Raw genomic sequence first — 15,196 nt, forward strand, 5'->3', positions numbered from 1 at the left:
GAGTGCATACATTCGACTACATGGGATTTGTGCACCAGGTACGAGGTCGATCTGACAGTCATATCGCCTGTGAAGGGGTAAGGTATTAGCCTGTTCTTTTTGGAAAAAGTCTTGGAAATCATGATATTCGCTTGGTAGTGTACTTGTTACACCTAGTACAAACTACTCTTTATCTTGAACAGGTGTCTCTGGGTCAGACGATGGCATTTCCACTTGGTAGCACGCATGAGCACACTCATTGGAGAAGGCTAATTTATTGGCTCGCCAGTCGATGTTAGGATTGTGAGCCACCAACCATGGCATCCCTAGAATCACCTGGAACTGAGGGGCCTTGATAAGGTCGAAGGCAATGGCTTCCCGATGTCAGTCTTGGCACAGAAGGGTCAATTCTGCTTTGCGTTAAGTTACAGGACCAGAAGCTATTTCCGTGCCATCAACAGTGGTGACCTTCTCAGTTGTTGTTTTCTGATAGAGGGGAAGCCCCAACCTTGTTGCCAGGCCTTGGTCTATGTAGTTACCAACGTCTCCGCTGTCTATGTATGCCTCCACAGCATGCATCCGAGACGGTTGTTGGTGACTGATCAAAATCACAGGCAGGGCAAGGTGTGAGGTCTGTGGCTCTTTTCCATCACTCGACAAATGGACCTCTATGCTTTCCGTGCCTGGAAGTTTTTTTCCGACTCTTGTTCTCCTCCTTCTTTCTCAGTAGCTCAAACTGTTCTCCTAGGGGGTTTTACGGGACATTCTCTGAAGAACTCACCTGATTTCCCAGAGTACAGGCATATTTGCTGTTGTCTCCTTTTGTCTGTTTTGGCATTGGTTAATGGACTCTGTACCCCCCCCCCCATTTGCATGGGTTCCGAAGTGTTTTCTGATGAACGCGGACTGTTCTCCTTTGAGCGTACATACACAGTCCGATTCTCCGTTCTGGGTCGATCTGTCCTTCGACCTTGCAGCCTGTGGTCTAGCTGTACCACTAGGTTGATTAACTCTGCACAGTCTTTTGGCGGGTTTACCACCTAAGCTAGGATGTCTTTCAATTCCGCCCCATAATCCTCGATGGAATAACGTTGTTCCTTTCACCTCAGGTCACCCAGTTTCAATGACAAGTCTGTTAAAAGTGGCAATATATGTTAACAAATATTGGCTGCCTTGGCAGAGCAACAGAAGTTTGTTATCCAGAGCTTGGCCGTGGGTATGTCGGGCGAACAGCTTCTCCATCTCCTGTTGAAACCCCATGAAATCCCGCAGGAGTGGGTCATCCTGGCTTACTAATTGTATGGACCAATCAGCAGCACTGCCACTCAGATATGACAGAATGAAGGCAACCCGCGACTGATGATTAGGAAAGGCTCTGGGTCTACTCAGAAAATGGAGGCGGCACTGGATCATGATTACTGCATATTTTCTTGGGTCCCCCGTAAACCGTTCCGGTGGGGCCAAAGGAACTGCCCCACGGAGGACCACCTGCACTGGATTGACGGATATGGATAGAACTAACGGAAAACTTCCTGGCAACAGAGCCTGCCCAGCCTGTGTTTGGAGCAATTGTATGGCTAATTCATCAGTGTGGTCCTTGGTGACAATCAATTCCCTGCTAAGGGCGTTGGTTTCTTGCCAGGCGGAGTGCACCTCGGCCCGTAATACTACCAGTAACTGGGCTAGTTGGTCAGTCTCTGATGTTTCCATGACGCCCAGGTAGATGTTTAATTGAGGCTTCGCGTTCTGTTACGCTCACCTGGTATCCATGGGGGCACCACATGATACTGGATGGAGGTCTAAGCATTATCCCGGACCCCTCTCTGCTTGGTTATGTGCCAGATGTTGGGTAGCGCCTTAGGTTTTTGTGCATTGAACTCTACGTCCTGCGTCTGTGTGCAGGGGTCGTGGTTGGTGCAGGCGTTCTGTGGACCTAGTTGCTTCACTAGTCTGTGTGCCCTTATGTCGGGCGCCAGACCGGTTGTGACTCCGACTCTGCTTGCTGTCTTCCAGGTGTATTATAATGTCTTTTCCATCTTTATTCTGTCTCTTTCTTTCCCTCCGTTTTCTCTGTCTTCTTGGCGTCTTGCTCCACTATGCTGTTCCCTAACAATGTCTCTTTTTGTTTTCAAAGGGATGGTTGTGATCTCAGAGGTGCCACGCCAATGGCGAAGACCACGGTGAGTTATTGATGCGCGGAGCGCTGCGCTTTTTATTGGTTTTACTTGCTAACCTGTGTTCTCTTCTGTTCTTTCTACAGGTTGGTGTGATGTTCCGGAGTGATGAGCGATTGAAGTGCTGCTTGCCCAGGTAAGTGCTTTGTTAATGCTGACCTTGTTCCTTCTCCCTTGCAGGTTGCGGTGAAACCGGAGATGGGCGAGGAAAGAGAAGCGCAGGGTGCTGCCAGGACTTGCTGCTTGCCCAGGTAAGAATCGTTATTAATGCTGTCCTTGTTTCCTTACCTTTGCAGGTTGCGGTGAACTCCAGAGATGGGCGAGGTAAGCAAAGCGCAGCATGGATTCAAGGCCAGTTACTTCACAGATAAGTGTTCTTGCTCACTAATGCTGTTCTTGTTCTTCCAGGTTATTAATGGAATCCGGATCTAGGGCTTCAGGATCGGGCCGCCGGAGAAGCAGATAAGCAGAAGCTGGACACGGTAAGCGTTATACTGCAGGAGTGCAGAATAACATGAAGCGTGTTCTACTGTTTGGGTGTGGTTTAAATATCCCAGGTAAAGTAGTTCCAGGCCAAGTAGTTCCAGGCCCAGCCACACCCAAAACACTAGACCACATGGCTTGGTTCTAAAGAACAGAGCTGTGTAAAAGGCTTGCATGTTGGATTAAGGTCCAAAACTGATATTGCTTTATAACTGATAATGAGCCTGGCGCCAAATGTGCCAGGACTGACTCCAGGTATGTTTCTGATGGAGTTTTAAGGCCCTTGGGGCCAGTTTCAAGGGCTTTAACCCCACTGCTGCCAAGGGTCTGTTGGTTATAGGTTAAAGGATCAAACAAAAAGGGTCTAAAGGTCAAAGGATCGACTCAAAAGTACTGAAAACAAAAGGATTGAATTTTCTTTTTATTTTATAATTTTTTTTGGGGGGGGAGGGGTCCCCCCCGACCCCTGTTTTTTGGGGAAAAAACATTTTTTTACCTATACGAAAACCAAACAAAAAAATACATAATTAAAAAAAATAATTCGATCCTTTTGTTTTCGGCCCTATTGTGTCGATCCTTTTTTATTCGATGCTGTAACTGGACAGCGGGTCTGTTATACATGAGGGGGTCAGGGGCATGGATCGTGACAGAAATACATCTCAGCAACAGTCAACCCGCTGACCTACCATTCCAGATGTGTACCTCTGGCTCATTTACCCTGTTTTCCCTACCCATCATCCTCTGTGGCCTTCTCTTGCATCACATTCACAATTCACCCCGTTTCTTATAATTACCTTTTAGACCTCTGTTCCCCTTTTGCTCCATCCTTTAACTATGAACTCAATCCCCTTTCCGTAACATTCACACACCCCCTTCCCTTGCTCACATTGCTCAGCAACCAATTCCTTGCCACTCAAACCCTTTAAATGCCCATCACACCAAACACATGCCTTGCCCCACACCACCTTTTGTTGCCATGTCTTACAGTTAGACAGTAGACCACCCTGATTTGCCAGACAGCCTCTGCCATGACAAGAAGTTGTGGCCGTGTTCTGGCTGGTAAGCGTGGCTACAGGGTATGCACTTGGACAATGCCAAGAGAAATATGACACAGGGTGTGGCTTTTTTGATGCCAAGTTGCACTTTCTTGTAAATTCGGCTGCATATTTCCACTCACAGAAACAGAGAGAACTGCAAGGAGAATAAGGCTTGGACCTGGTGGTGTAGAGTCAGCAAGAGAAGTTTAATATTTATATGTATGTTTTCAAATAAGGTGGCGAGGGTGTATGTGTGAGTGTTTGTGCTTGAGTGTGTTTGTGACAGTGTAAAGTATAGGTGGAAGGATGTACCTTTGTTCTTGTGACTTTGTATTTATATATCTGAATCTGGTGTTGATTTTCTTGTGTGTCTTTTGTCAGCCAGATAAGACAAGCAACTTCTGGACAAGCCAATATACATCACAGACGTAGGGGGTCATTTAGAGTTGCATTGTCACAGTAATATCATCAGTATTTGGCAAATACCATTGACTTTACCATCCACCCAATTCAAGGTTTGATCAAATACCATTTGTGGTATTCCACAGGTTTACCGGGGGAGTTATTTTAGGTGGACTTTTTTTCAGAAAGTCCTTCTATTTTACCTCCACCTTCAAGGTGGAGGTAAAAAATCCAAACCAGCCCCACATTTTTTAAATCTTTCTTTTTACTCTACAGAACAGAAGCACGGGTGCTTCTCTTCAATAGAGAGAAACACGTTTTTACAAAGGGGCATGTTGAAGGAGTGAAAAGGTGGGCATCTCTGATTGACTCCTCTCACCACCTTATTAATATAATGCATAACAAGGCCAGAATTGATCCTTTTGTGCATAAAGAAAAGCAACAGTAGTGATATGAACGACAAATGTACACAATCAATTTCTCTCTTCACATTGATTCTAGAAATGGCTGAAACAAATGTTAAAGTTACCTTTTTACATTTCTGCCATCAGAGGTGGTATTTCTGCAATAGCACTGGAGGTATTACAGAAGTACAACCTCTGTTTATGGTAAACTTTGAGTAGGGCGGATTTTCAGAAATACTACCGGCAAAGCTGGCAACTTTATTCAGCGGTATTAAAAAGTCTGCCCAACTCTGAATGACCCCCTTAGTTTGTAGTCTTCCACTAATTAATAGCTGAATATTACATCTTTCTATGTGTGTTTTTCAACTGTGTCCAAATAAGTACCACACACTGTCCAGCAGCCATTTCTATCAGTAACATCCACGGGTGCTATTCAGGTTGTTAATAAACCCTTTTGAACACACTGGTGATGGAGAAATTCACCAGAACATTAGGGAAACATTATTACATAATCCCTCCAAGGAGAAACTCTAATAAGATATGGACCCTTACTTCCACATCCTTGGCAAGTAGGTGTTGTGATAGGCTGCTGTGGATTATAAAAGACCAATGGTGTACAGCGAACAGTGGTGGCAACATTACCATCCAGGGTCACAGAATACATTATTTAAATTCATTCATTGGCACTGGGTGGTATGAACATGCCTCTGTAGCTTACACTCCTCTCCCTCTCACTCACTGTGGAGGCCCATTTGTGGGGGCAACCCAGGCCTATTCACAGCTTTGCTGAAATCAAGACGATTGCATTGCCCCATTTACAAAGAATCTGAGCAGACTTTGCAGCACTTGGTTCCTTTGTGGCAGGCTAGATTCTGAAGGATTTAGTCTTTTTCAATTATTTCTTTTATATTTTGGAGTTCTGGAACATGGGGCAATACTCAGCCAGCCTGGCAGGCAATTTCCCTTTTGCCCCCGTTTACCAGTCCACCCCTGGCTCTGACCTATCTCCACGACCGAAGAAGTGGCAAATTTCACCCCAGCTGTGACTCATTGGGTTGCATCTTTTCTCAATAACAGAGAAAGTACAGTCTGTTCCGAGATAGCTGAGGCTGTTGCAGTACTGATCGAATTTGGCGTCCCACAAGAGGCGAGCATTTTCCCCCTGTTTGTACAATATTTTTAGGGCCCCTTTTTTCGCATTGCTGGAACAGGTAGGGATTTGGTTTACTAATTTTGCTGATGACACACAGTGTGTCATCACCCGGTCTGGCGATCACGATCAAGACAAAGATAATTTCAACAAAGCCTATGCTAGCCTTGACAATTGGATGATCTGCAATGGCTTGGCACTTAATAGGTCCAAGACTGAACTCCTGATATTTTGTACTCAGTCAACACTGTCTGATTTGGGTCCAATTAGGCGACATGAAGATTATACCCGTTAAGAAAGTCAAATTACTAGGGGTTACCTTCGACCAGTGTCTAACCATGAGGGCTCATGTAGGGAGATTGGTTTCGGCTGCCGCATATCACATTAAACATTTTGCCCACCTACGTCCCCTTATAACATAGGCCAATGCCGAGACTCTAGCAAGAGCCATTGTGGGTTCTACATTAGATTATTGCTGTAGCCTCTTGGCTGGTCTTAGTAAAACAGAAGTCAATAGACTTCAAGTTATACAAAATGGTGCCGTGAGGGTTGTCATGGGCCTGTCCAGACGGGATCATGTCACCAAGGCTAGTAGAGCCTTACACTGGTTGCCATTGGAGGTGAGAATACATGTTTGCCTCCTCGTGATTACATTCAAGTGAAACCTGGGCACTATTCCATGTTAACTGAAGGAACTTGTTATGAAAAAGGCCTCCAGAAGAGCCCTCACATCCTACAATCTAAATTTACTAGCGATTCCTAGATGTAGACCCAGGAAGACAGAAAAGGGAGATTTCTCAGTGGCTATCCCCATGGCCTGGAATGATCTCCTGTCCGATCTGAGGTTCGAGAACAAGCTTAAGCCATTTAAAAAAAATAGGGCTGTTTTCCTAATTATGTTCCTGGCTTTTCTTTTGAGTTCTTCTTTCGTGTTCTCAGTATTTTTTCACTTCACTGACCTCCTGCTTCTTTGTTTGTCAGTGCCCTCATGCACAAGGGTTCATTGTTGCCCTATACAAATAATTAAAGTAAAGTAAAGTTTATGCCACCTGCCTCCTTTGCAAAAGAGTACTTTTAGTACTAGTCTTTGACAAAATGGTGTTTGCATCACCCAAGACCAAGAAGAAGCCAGGGAGGAAAATCTGCAAATCAAATCCTCCTTGGCCTGCCTGGCATCTCATCACAATCCAGTCCTCACTGTCAGCCAGGAAAATGCTCAACCTTTCACTTGGGCCAATGGAACGTAGCTCTACAAAGGTATCTCGGCTTGACAGAGTGGACATATTCAATCAACCCCATTGGATGCAGAAGAAGTCATAATCCAAGCCATATTTGAGGCTGCAATGTCTCTGGAGTACCTTCTTTAAGATCTAGTGGATTTCAATACTCATGGCTGACAATCACAATACCCACACAAGCAGTCATGCAGAAGGACTGAGATTCAGAGGATCAGTGCACCTTTTTCATCAACGTTGAGCAATTTGCAGAGATTGCCAAATGGGCAAAAATACTTAATTGCTCTGCTATTGATAGGAGAACTACAAGAGAACTACGAGGATCTGAACCATGATGAAGAGATCTGGGGCAATTACCTCAACATTAGAATCCTGGAAAGGCTGGGTCATGAATCCAAGTGTCACCACCAACAACTCTTACAATACATGAAAAGCCCACGGCAGCTCTCATGCAGGTTACAAAGCAGCTTTATGATAAGCTTACAAGGTATGACATTGACAGAAGTTAAGGGCACCTTCACGATGAAACGGTTGTAGAGGAGGTATTATACAACTCCTCCCTCAAACTGAATGCATATAACTTATCAGGCTGATCAATAGTTCAAGTATTACAAAAATCAGAATTGTAGCTTTTTTAGGCCTAAATAGTGCCTTACGCGCAGAGGGTATCTCAGGTATTACACATACAGTGTGAATATCGAAAATCTAGGCCGAAAACTGAACAGAAAATTAGTTCTGCTTACAAGCAGAGAAGTCAGCCATTTTGTAGTTGTACAGAGCATTTAGATTAAGAAAAGGTAAGGCAGATTCTAAAATGGTTGCCTGAAAACAAGAGGGTTCAATTTCACATAGTCATGCTGAAATAATTAAATAATTCTCTAAGAGCAGTTAATTTAAAGTTCACTACTATATACCAGTCAAGTGAAGCATGTCCAGACATGTTTTGTGGACCTGATGAGTGGCAGTCAAGCCAACCAAACCTGGAATGAAAAAGGGGTTGTCTTTAGTTTTAAGAACCAATCAAACTGTATTGTGTAATACATTGTAAAGTTACATCAGCCTTGGAACAGTATAAAAAGAGATGATTTTAAGAGCCCACTGCTGATGTTTTCCTGATGAGCTGAGATGCATTAAAGGTGTTTTGAAACCATTACAGGTGCCTGCCTGCCTATTTGCCTTGTGTACAGTCTCTGCATGCCTGACCCACAGTTGCCAATGCCAGGGAGGGCACTGGGCCCTCCTCTTCACAGTTTTGCAACTCATCTCCATCATTCAGTTTGACAGCTACACTGGTTCACTCTAGAAAAGGTAGTGAAGATGACCACTGGGTACCAACGTGTATTTCAGTCTTGCCTGTTATGCATGAATGTCCATTCAAAAGAGGAGCAGGTATTGAAGGTGAGTGGACCACCCACCTTTAATCCACAAGCTGTTCCAGAGACTGGGAGAAATGCACCAGAGGATGGATTCAGGAAGGCACCTTTACATCTCAGTGAATGTTTTGAAGTGCACAGGCAATGCCCTCTGCAAGAGGGAATGGAGAGAACATTTGTGAAGTGTTACACATGTGGGAAATTCATTCATATCACAAATGCATGTTCGGACAAGTCACAGAAAAATGCATGAGCACTAGATACTGTTTCTGAAGTCAGCCCCTGATTGGCCAAGACCTGTGTGCCCCTCAGTCAAAGAATGCAAACAATAAGACTGTGGTAACGTCTGGAGATGCTAGCCCAGGAAGTGGGAGTTCCAGGCTATTTAATCCTCATGGACATCGATGACCAGTCAGAAACAGCCTTGATAGACTGAGGCAGTAACCACAAAGACATGTGGTCAGTCCTGATCCTTCCTGACATATCTGACGGCACGGGTAGAACGCCTATGCCCAGCAAAGGCTTCCGTGATATTCGGCTTATCAGAAGAAAGCATCTTAGGTATGGACATTCCTTCCTGAGATAGCTGGACAAAGACTGAAGAGAGGAAGAGACCAGCACACCAGTTACCCTACCCTCATGGTCAGAACAACTTTGAGGGCAGACAAGATCTTGTAGCCAGCAATAGCAGGTGAAGATGGCTAACACAGGAGGTGGATAACAGTCAAAGGGGATGGGGGTGAGAGAAGATTTTGGAGGAGATGAGAAATAGGGTAAGAGAAGACTGTAGGAGGTAGAACAGAGAGAAAGGGGTAATAGAAAGGGTAAGATGAAAGGTCCAAAAAGATCAATGAAATTAAAGGAGAGAGATTTGAAGAGAAGTGAGGAGGTGGAAGAAAGGAGAGAAAAGAAAATGAGAGAGACAGAAGAAATAGAAGAGAGGGAAAGGAAAGGAGGGGGAAAGAAGAGATAAGACAAGCTGAGAGGAGCAGGAAAGAGCCAGGACAATGTGTAAAGGTCAGAGCAGAAATACAATGGAGGTAGCATGAGGCACTGAGAGAGGGAGAGAGAAGGAAAGAAAAAGAGAGAGAGCTCACTGAGTCTTGATTTTGGAGAAAATCACATTATAATGAAAAGGCCTCAAACTACACACAAAGAGGCTATCTACTATGGTGGTCAGGAATGAGGAAGCTTTATACCCCTGAGATCTAATGTACTTGAAAGAATCTGATGCTCAGTTCACATCCAGTACATCTAAAGCACAGGTGGTGATACCGTGCAATCTAAATGTTCTGTCGGCTCAACACGACCTTCAAGAAAGTCCTGTAACACCCAAGAACGACCCCAAAAAGGCAAAAAAAAGAAGTGTGATACACTATAAATTCCAGAGCCTTTATGGAAATGCTTCTCTCATGAAAGGCAGAACGATCATAAACAAAGAGGGACAGACTGGAAACTATGGTCCAGGAAGGAGCTCAGCAGTGCTACACACGTTACAACCCACGCCATGCATTCAGTTAACACCAAACGCATATTGTTTTTTGATACAAAATAAAGAGATGTGAACTTTGAGTTGTCTGCTGATCCCTCCGCCATCACACCAGCTTGTAACCTGTTCAACATTGGTTTCCATCCTACCTTTGCTATTGTTAACGGGCCCTGATGCTGCAAGCTCCTGCAATGCATGAGTGTTTTGTAAAGTAACAGCATCAACTAATTCTTCTCATCCTGAAACAATTAATTTCCCTTCATTTACCTTAAAACATTTAACACAGCTTTCTGTTTCCTACGTATATGGTCCCCATATGACACTTCTGAGTTGTATGCATTAATATAGTTACATTGCTGCACATTTGCAAGTTACATCCTACCCTGTTGTGTTAGAATGCTTTCTTGTTTTTCACAGACAAGTTATATTTATTATTACATCATTTTGTACATACATTTTTCCATTTGAGCCAGAAATTGTTTGGTTTCTCCGTTTGTCAATATAAGGCGCATTACCATAGTAATTCAGTGATATGCCAAGAAATTATCTTTCCAGTTTTCTCCAATGAGAGATTCTCGATGATTTTCAGCAGGTAATAAACAGAGTGTTCTGGAGTGAACATTTTCTCTGTGGGGATATTCCTGTGATATTGTCTTGACAGATCAGTATCAACAGTTCCTGGATGCAGACTCACTCACACTACTTTTCTATTTACTCTTCCAAGTTCAAGGCTAAGATTCTTGGTAGCCATTGTGAAGGCATCATGAAGCAAGACACATTCAACAGATAATGAATTCAAAACAAACACGTTTATTAACTTAAATGTCAGGATGGTTGTAGGCCTAACTTGCCCTATGCTAAGTTGTGATTTCCCTACCTAAATAAAACTAAGGAAAGTCTGAGTCAAAGAGTTCAACTGAAACATCTGTCTGTATCCAAAACCTATACCTGCCCTTACAACTAATCTATACAATGTGTAGGGGTGTCAGGAATCAAAAGAAACAGTGTCCAACATATTGTTCTGAGAGTCTTTCAGCTTGCAGCTTCCTTTCATCCCCCTTATCCCAGTATAAAATAGTTCCAGCCAAAAAGTCTCAAATGTACTTCTCTTGAGTTCAGGATGATACAGTTTTATCCAATACCTGAGGTTACCTTCCCCAAGTTTGAAGTAACACAGTTCCAAGCAGCAAAGTTCTTTGCCACTTTCATATCTTCATTCTATGATGGGTTTTACATGCACAAATTGTGTTGAAATAATTTTCAAAGCAAAGTTCCATTCACTTTAGAAGACAGCACATATTGATTTCACTTGGATATAAAGAACCATTCATTTCAGTAGGCAGTATCTTATGGTTTATCTCGATTTTAAAATCCGTTTTACTCCTAAACTTAGTATGTAACAGTTTTGCTCTTTTGTGAGATTTTCACTCAGTTGGGTATTCAAGAAAACAAGGATTTACTCAATTCAGTGTTTAATACGCACGGGTTGCACTTGTTAAGATTTTCATTCAGTTCGGTATTCAAGAAACATTTTTGGTACTCAGAACACACCTTTCATTCATCCTGCAGTGTAATAGTTTCTTAATTCACTTAAAACTGAATATATATCCTTCAGAGACTTTCGAAAACATGTCTTCTCTTACATGCAACCTCTCCGCTACAAAGTATTCCTAGTCGTTCAATATTGGAAAATGGATTGAATGGGAGACCTTCAAAAACGTGTTTCTTCAAAAATACAACCACTTTGATGCAACGTATTCTTTGAACAACCAAGATTAAATACAGGCGCACCAGGTTTCCAGGTTTCACAATGGCTAGAAACTCACTGGTCATCTTCAAAGGCTTCCCAGCAGCATCAGTCATAGGGCCTTCTGCTCCTCATGTCAGAGGTCCCACTCCTGCCCCTCAGTTACCCCTGTGTCTACGTCCCAACACAGGTGAACAAGCATCTTGAATGCATATAAAAGGGACAGCCTCTCCACACGGCTCCCTTCTTGATGTTTGGTTGGCTCCAGGGAGCCCCTGCTCCCACGCCACTCTTGCACTGACAGTCTTGCTGCTACTGCTCCTGTTGCTCCTCCAAGCACAGGTTTTCTGCTGTTTCTCATGCTGCTGGTTTCAGGTGTGGATGTTCAATCAGCCCTATCTGACCACAATGAAAGGGTCATGCCTGACCTTTACAGCTTGTAGCAGGCATCTTCCTCATCCCTTTACCAGACTGGTAAAAGAGTGTGTTCGTCATTGATCTTAGTTGTCTCTTCTTCGTCCCAGTACTGTCAATGTCAAATTCAGAGAAATTAGTGGAACTGGCTTATAACAGCCCATGAAGATGGCAAAGTGTTGGGTTGGTCACTAATTGGGAAAGGGGGATACCATGTCTCACCCAAGGGCACTCTACTTCCAGTTCCTGTGTACCCTCCACCCAGGTGATCCTCCCTCGCTTTGCAATGGCTTTTCTCTGGCCACCTGTGTAATGGATCCAAGGGGTCTCCAATTGAGCCAACGTTTGCAGTCATATTCACCAATGTAGCACTGTGTTGTTTTCGACTGGTCAGAAAATTGGTAACCAAAAGCTCCAGTTACCTTAAGTAATAAAAGGCTACAATGTTTAGCCACAAGAAGTGGCCCCATAGTGTTAGTGGCCCATGTTGATGCAAGTCCCATTGGAGACACATCCTTGAGGCAAATGTCCCCTCTTCCGCTGGGGTGCAGTATCCTGCTGCATTGATGACCAGATCCAATTTAGTGAAACCGCTGCTCATAACCTTAATCGCCTGCTTGACATCTTCCTCCTGGGCCACGTCCAGGCATAGCACAGAGAGGCGCTCGGGCTACTCCTGGCACAGAACATCCAGGTGTGGGACCGATATGGGGTCCCTAAACCCAGCAAACACAATGCCCACGTACTCAGAAAGTAAAGCACAGTAAAAGGCCAGCCCCAGTTTCTTGTTTTGAAATCCCTGGTCAAATAATATTTCCTACCTCTCATTATAGAGAGGAATGTTTCCAAAAGTTTTCCCAGTTCAATTTTTCCTGATGAGCAGAATCCAATATCTGGTCAGTAGTGACTACACATATTGTAGTCACTACTACTCAAGCTCACTCTCCACAGCATATTAATTTGCAAAACCAGATTCGAATGATTGCAATCTTCTCTATAAATAATTGTAACATATTTTAACAGATTATAAAACCTTGTTTATAGAAACACAACATCTATTTTGGCCCTACCCTGATGACCAAAAAAGCAGTTATAGCAGGAATATCTGAAGATGTATGACTGTTAACTGACCTGAGACCCCAATCTAGTGTTAGCCCATGTATCATTAATTCCCCAGCATCAGGGCATATAACAGCATTCATGATGATAGACATCCTCAGTCTAGCATTTTCGGTGGGGGCAATTTTCAGGAAGACCCACTACAGGCTTTACTTTGAAATCTACAGCAATAATTGTTTGATTTGAGAGGGTAGTGCATGGCTATCCAATGCAGTCATAAATTCTGCCTACAGCAAAATTAACAGGTTTCCGTTGATTTTAAATGCATATCGTAACAGTTTACCACAATACACTTTATGGGGTAACTAGTTTAACTATTTGTAGATTCCACTGCTAATCATGTAATGGTGAAATTGACCCCAAAAAATGTCCAAACCTCCAAAATGTCTGCCCCCCCAATTTTTAACAGATGGGTTATCGATGGGTCGATAGCCATCCAGATCCGGTGGAGAGAGAGCACAGGTTTCTTGCAGCAATAAGATGTGAAAGTATTCCAAAATCATTACTATTTGGGGGTCAGTCAATTTCAGAGAAATCTCAACTTCATTTCAATAAATTGACAAAACAGATGAGCTGATTTGCTTTCATGCTTTCATCATTGGGTGCAGAGGTTGGCAAGAGGGGCATTTCTGAGACTCTCCCTTTTGTTAATATCTGCCAATTAATGGCTTGAAGTAGTTTTAGGTATGTTCAAATGGGGCCTTTTGTGAGTCAATTTTCTTCATTCAGCATGACCTGGAGCGCAATGTAATTGACAAAGGGATTGTAGTAACAATGTGTTCATGTTAAGAGGAGTACTTGTGCTGGCTCAGTTCTATAACTTTCACATGTTGGTAAGGAAGGGCAAGAGCCCATCAGGATTTGTACTTGAATATGCTCAACTATCTGACTATCAGTCATTGATAATATATGGGGTGGCAGCTTCCCAGCCAATGAGGAGGCTCGGAATGGGGGCATTACCAGACGATAATCCTGCCACTCCAAGCCTACTCACGGCTGGAGGCCGCCATCTTCCCCACAATGGAACAACGTAAGAACCCCCCTCCTAACCCACAAATTCCCCCCCCCACTAACCTTCTCTTTTTGTATCCTTTTGGGAGCAGACATGCTGGGAACACTTGTCACCAGCGAGTCCGCTCCCAAGCTCCTTTCCATGGTGGCCATTTTCTCTGTTTACTTTTTTCCTATTTTTTTTAATTAATGGCCACCATGGAAAGGGAGTAGGGACTACGTGTAGCCCCTTCTCGTGTTCAATGGCAGCCATTTAGTTTGCTTTCTTTTTTGTTCTTTTTTCAATGGAAGCCATTGAAAGAGAGAACAGACGCCGGAGTGTTTCACAACTGAAATATAATAAGCCCCTCACAGGGGGGCATTACTGCTCCAGCTATAATGTACTTGTCTTGCTCGGGCCAGTAACTATGGGCACGGGGCATTACTTGAAGCAGAAATCATCCCGTACCACTGCTTGTGGTTTATTGCCTAAGAAATACATCAACGGTGCTACATATATACAAGAGAACCCATTAGTGTGTACTATATTAGATGCAAGAAAGTACCATGCTATCCAGGGATTACCAACTTTCACTACTGCACAACCACCTAAGCATAATAGTTTAGTCCTCTCCACCAATGATACTGGTCTGATTATCAACACTTCTTAGAGGATTATCACATGCCCCCAGTATATCCATTTTAGTCCACCCGGTTGACTTGGTAATCAGGGAGCCAGCGTCCTCCTTAGTATTTACTTGTATTTCTGAATTGTCAAATCAACACTTTATCTAGCAAGCAGTTTCTATAGGAAAATCGAGGAGTTTTGGCTTGCTTAATGTCAGGGGTAGAAGTTCAAGGGCACTTGGTAAAGGGTAGAGCCATGGAGGACATTAGTAGAAGCCTCCAGGCAACCATGGGGTACGTCTAGGCAGCATCACATTAAGAATGTATTCAGTAGTATTTGATAGCAGGCACTGCCAATCAATGTTCCCTAGTTATATTTCTCTATGTGCGGAACTGGTTGGCTTTTGTGCACACATTATTTTCCATGTGCGCAACTGACTAATGAGGTACACCACTGTGTAAGCTACTGTTGCAGAAGAGAGTTTAGAAAGGAATTTCCTCTTCCCAGCCACTGCAATTCTTTACAAATCTTACAATACTTTTTCCAAACAGAAAGGCTAAAATAAAATATGT

The 15,196-nt window shown here is 43.5% G+C and overlaps 1 pseudogene; it reads right to left on the minus strand.

The window, feature by feature from the left end:
• Positions 1-10,237: 10,237 nt before the first annotated feature.
• LOC138515282 (uncharacterized) lies at positions 10,238-14,170 on the minus strand (annotated as a pseudogene).
• Positions 14,171-15,196: the final 1,026 nt, after the last annotated feature.

Source organism: Ambystoma mexicanum, chromosome 6q (genome assembly GCF_040938575.1).
Source record: "Ambystoma mexicanum isolate Mex_15411 chromosome 6q, UKY_AmexF1_1, whole genome shotgun sequence".
NCBI lineage: Eukaryota > Metazoa > Chordata > Amphibia > Caudata > Ambystomatidae > Ambystoma > Ambystoma mexicanum.